Below are 5735 nucleotides of genomic sequence, written 5' to 3'. Positions count from 1 at the left end.
TCAATGCTTGGGTTCAGTAGAAGCTACCTCAAAAGCTTCTAGATCCTGGACGCTTTTTGATTCCTAATACCATAGGCACCATGACCGTTGAGAAGGCTCTGTGTGACCTAGTGTCAAGTATAAACCTTATGTCACTCTTTGCAATGGATAAGTTGGAAATCTTTGAGGTGCAGGCTGTAAACATCTCACTAGACATGGCAAACAAGTCAATGAACAAGCCATATGACTTAGTAGAGGATGTCTTGGTAAAGGTTGAATACCACTACATCCATGCAAACTTCATAGTCTTGGACATAGGAGAGGATGAGGAAGACTCTATCATCCATGGAAGACCTTTCCTAGCTACTGTAAATGCCATGATTAATGTGGCAAAGGGAGAAATAGTTTTCCAACTAGGAGAAGACTACATCTTGTTCAAGATGTCCAACCCCAATCCTCCCTCTGATAAGAAAGAGACAGTGGTGCAACACCTAGTGTTCCAACCATCTCTTTCAGTGCAGAGCTTTACAGTGCCCCCAAACATCAATTCTAAGTTTCGTGTAGGATAGCCATCAACAAACTCTAGGCACAAAGGTACTAAGAAGAAAGTATCTAAAGGCTGGAGGGACAAGGGAGTCCCAACTGAAGGTCTCTCACCAGACATGAGAGTTTTCTTCACCAAGACACTAGTCATACCACATACAGTGAGTCGTGTCCTGTCTATAGAGCATGTGGAGCTCATTCATGAGAAGACAGGAAGAAAGTTCACTATAAGGGGTGAAACGCTGATCCCATACTCATCTCCATAAGGAGCTAACTATCAAGCTAATGACGTTAAAGAAGCACTTGTTGGGAGGCAACCCAACCTTAATTAATTATTCATTATTTATATTTCTTAATTTTATTTTTCTTTAAAGTTACTTTCTTAGGTTCATGATCATGAAAATCAATCCGAATAGAGACATAAAAATTCAGCAGTGAAAACATAACATTCTTAATGGAATGCTGTTAAAAGTTGAACGCTAGCCAGGGAGCAGACCCTGGGCATTGAATGCCAGCCAGGGAGCAGCCCTTGGGCGTTCAAACACTAGTAGAGAGGGCAGGGAATCTGAATTTCCAAGCCACTCATGATTAGTGGGTCCCACAGCATCTTTACCTACCCCACTTACTTTCACACTTCTCCATACACTTTTCCCTATAAACTCTAGCCCAATCACATCCATATCACTTTTCCAAAACCATCATAAATCCCACCAACCCCCACCCACTTTAAAATCAAATTTCCCTCCCATTTACCCACCCATGGCCGAATGTACCCCTACCCCACTCCTATAAATACCCCTCTTCATAACACTTCATACACACACCTCTCATACCCTCTAAAACACCCTTGGCCGGAATCACTCTATCCCTCTATCTTCCTCTATTTTCTTCTTATTCTACTTCATTCTTCTCTTTTCTTTATTTTTTGCTCAAGGACGAGCAAACTTTTAATTTGGTGTTGAAAAACCCTAGCTTTTTTTTCTTTCTATTTCCATTCATGGAACCCAAGGTTGGAGAACCTTCTAGAATGAGGAAAGGAAAGGCAGTAGCCACCTCCTCTGAATCTTGGGAGATGGAGAGATTCATCAATAAAGCCCATCGAGACCACTTTTATGAAGTAATGGCAGAGAAGAAAGTGATCCATGAGGTCCCTTTCAAGCTCAAGAAGAATGAGTATCCAGAAATCTGAAGAGAGATCTGGAGAATAGGTTGGGAAGTCCTAACCAATCCCATTCAAGATGTTCGGATTTGAATGGTGCAAGCGTTTAATACTAATGCATGAGTTACTAAAAACCATGACACTAGTGTGAACCCAAATCCAAAGAATTGGAGCACCATGGTCCGAGGGAGAATCTTAGATTTCATCCCAGAAAGTGTATGGTTGGCGTTCAAATTGCCTTTGATGCAAGGAGATCCACATCCTTACACTAGAAGAGTCAACTTTAATCGAATATTGGATCATGTACTCTCAGACATCTGTGTGGAAGAAGCATAGTAGAAAAGGGATTCCCAAGGCAAGCCCATTCAACAGAGAAGGCTTGACCTAAAGCACATAGCTAGAGGGTTGAAATTCATCCAACGCTCTATCATCCCTACTAGCAATCGATCAAAAGTGACTATTGATAGAGCTATCATGATCCATTGCATCATGATTGGAAGTGAGGTAGAAGTACATGAGGTGATTCCTCAAGAATTGTACAAGATAGCTGAGAAGCCTTCCACCAATGCAAGGATGGCATTCCAACACTACATCTATCATCTATGCAATTCAACTGGAATTGTCATAGAGGGAGATATCTCCGAGGGAACGACAAGCTCATCACTAAAAAGAGGCTGGAGCAAACTAGAGAACATGCACAAGAGCCTGTGCAGCCGCCTCAGCATGAGATCCCTGAGATGCCTCAAGGGATGTGTAATCCTCCTCAAAGCTATTGGAATCAATTTCAGACTTCTCTTAGAGAACTGAGCACTAACATGGAGCAATTGAGGATGGAGCATCATGAGCACTTGATGCGTGAGCATCTTTCCTATCTTTTCCTAGTGAATTTGCATCTAATTTGTTTAGTTTAATAAAGAATTAATTATCTTTTAGCCAATATGGATGCTACTTTGAGTCTTTTGCAATTTTGTTTATTTTAGGTAACATTCGGCTGGATTTGGTGGAGTTTCTGCAGCACAAGAATCAAAGGACATGGCAGCGAGGAGCGACGCATACGCGTGACTGACGTGTGCGCGTGATTTAGAGCTTTCCATGGTGACGCGTGCATGTGACTGATGCGTACGCATCATTTGAAGAATTGCAAAGCAACGCGTGCGCGTGACCGACGCGTCCGCGTGACTTGCGGAAAAGACTATCGACGCGTACGCATGACTGACGCGTACGCGTGACATGCACCACGTGCAGAAAATGCAAAAAAATGCTGGGGGCAATTTCTGGGCTGTTTTGACCCAGTTTGCAGCCCAAAAAACACATATTAGAAGTTACAGAATAGATAAAACAAGTAGTCCCCACCCATCAACTAAAGACTTGCTGATTATTCTGATTTAAATTCTAATCTTATTTTTAGGAAAATATATTATTTTTAATTTTAGATAATTAGATTTTTAAATTAATTAGGATTAGTTATAAAAAGTGATTCCATTAGTTAACTTTAGGGGCCATCAGATTGGAATTCAGTACATTTACCTGAATCCTTATTTTCTCTCTGAACCATGAGCAAATAAACCTCCACTGTTAAGGTTAGGAGCTCTGTCTATTTGTATGGATTGATTTTATTTCTTTTTCTATTTTAATTCATGTATGGATTTATAATTTAAGAATTGTTTTCGCTCTTCATCTTATGAATTTGGGTGGAACGGAAGTATGACCCTCTTTCTATTTGAGTTCTTGTATAACTTGGAAAAGCTCTTTACTTGAACAACAACTTGAAAACATATTCTCCTAAATTTTAATTACCTGAATTTAACAGGATACGTGACATATAATCCTTTTATTTTTGGGTAATTAGAGTTTTTGTGGCATATAAATTGGAATTTGATCATTAATTCCAATTAAAGGGTGATCATCAAATTCCAGTTTATATGCCACAAAAACTCTAATTACCCAAAAATAAAAGGATTATATGTCACGTATCCTGTTAAATCCAGATAATTAAAATTTAGGAGAATATTTTTTCAAGCCATTGTTCAAGTAAAGAGCTTTTCCAAGTTATACAAGAACTCAAATAAAAAGAGGGTCATACTTCCGTTCCACTCAAATTCATAAGATGAAGAGCGAAAACAATTCTTAAATTATAAATCCATACATGAATTAAAATAGACAAAGCAACAAAATCAATTCATACAAATAGACAAAGCTTCTAACCTTAACAATGGAGGTTTAGTTGCTCATGGTTCAGAGAGAAAATAAGGATTCAGGTAAAATGTTATGAGTTCCAATCTAATGGGATCTCTAAAGTTAACTAATGGAATCCCTTTTTTATAACTAATCCTAATTAATTTAAAATCTAATTATCTAAAATTAAAATAATATCTTTTCCTAAAAACAAGATTTAAATTTAAATCATAATAATCAGCAAGTCTTTAGTTGATGGGTGGTGACCACTTGTTTTGTCCATTCTGCAACTTCTAATTTGTGTTTCTGGGCTGGAAACTGGGTCAAAACAGCCCAAAATATATCCCCAGCATTTTTCTGCATTTTCTGCACGTGGCGCATGTCACGCGTACGCGTTAATCATGCGTACCCGTCGATGGTCTTTTCCGCAAGTCACGCGGATGCGTCGGTCATGCGCACGCGTCACTGTGCAATTCTTCAAATCACGTGTACGCATCAGTCACGCACATCCATGGAAAGCTCCAAATCACGTGCACGCGTTAGTCACGTGTACGCGTCCCTCCTCGCTGCCATCTCCTTTGATTCTTGTGCTGCAGAAACTCCACCAAATCCAGCCGAATGTTACCTAAAATAAACAAAATTGCAAAAGACTCAAAGTAGCATCCATATTGGGTAAAAGATAATTAATTCTTTATTAAACTCAACTAATTAGATGCAAATTCACTAGAAATAGATAGGAAAGATGCTCACGCATCAGCACTCCATCACCCTCTATGAAATAGAGGAAGAACAAAGATCCACCATAGAAGATCAAAGGGCTTTGAGGGAAGAACAACAAAGGAAAAGGAGTGACATTGAAGAGAACAAGCATCACATTGGATCCTCAAGGAGGAGTGCTAGCTGCCACTATTAAAGGTGGATTTATTCTCTTTATCTCCTTTTATTTTGTATTTTTTTGTTTTTCGTTATGTTGTACTGTCTATTCTCTTGTTCTTATTGCGTGATCATTTGCATTGATGTCTTAAAGATATAAAATGTTCCATATATCTCTCACCATTACTTAAAAGAAATTTATTTGAAAAGAATTGAGAGATACATGAATTTGAAGTTTATAATAAGAGTAGTTCAATTAATTTGATGTGTTGGCATTACTTTTGTTTTCTGAATGTATGAATAAATAGTGCATATTTAAAGTTCGAATTTTGGAATGTTGGCTCTTGAAAGAATGATGAAAAAGGAAAAGTATTATTGATAATCTGAAAAATCCAAAAATTGATTCTTGAAGCAAGAAAAAACAGCAAATAAATAAATAAATAAATGCATGCATGCAAAAAAAAAAAAAACAAGAAAAAATAATATGCATACGAAAAAAACATTAAAGAAAAATCCATTACTGCCCAAAAATGCAGGAAAAGGAAGGTAGAATGAAAAAGCCAATAACCCTTTAAACCAAAAGGCAAGGGTAAAAGGATCCAAGGCTTTGAGCAATAATGGTTAGGAGGGCCTAAAAGGAATAAAATTCTGGCCTAAGCGGCTCAATCAAGCTGTCCCTAACCATGTGCATGTGGTGTGAAAGTGCCAACTGAAAAGCTTGACACTAAGCAGTTAAATTCGTGGTCCAAAGAAAAAAGAGTGTGCTTAAGAACTATGGACACCATTATCTGGGGATTCTAGCAAATTTGAATCACAATCCGAAAGGGTTCACCCAGTTAAAGTGTTTGTGGCGTTTATGTATCTGGTAGTAATACTGGAAAAAAAAATAGCTTAAGATCATGGCCAAGACTCTAAAAGCAATGTTCAAGAATAAAAAAGAACTAAACTAGGAGAGTCAATAATATCATCTGGATTCTAAGTTCCTAAAGAGACCAACATTTCTGAG

Source organism: Arachis hypogaea, chromosome 1 (genome assembly GCF_003086295.3).
Source record: "Arachis hypogaea cultivar Tifrunner chromosome 1, arahy.Tifrunner.gnm2.J5K5, whole genome shotgun sequence".
Taxonomy (NCBI): domain Eukaryota; kingdom Viridiplantae; phylum Streptophyta; class Magnoliopsida; order Fabales; family Fabaceae; genus Arachis; species Arachis hypogaea.
This window is presented reverse-complemented; position numbering follows the sequence as displayed.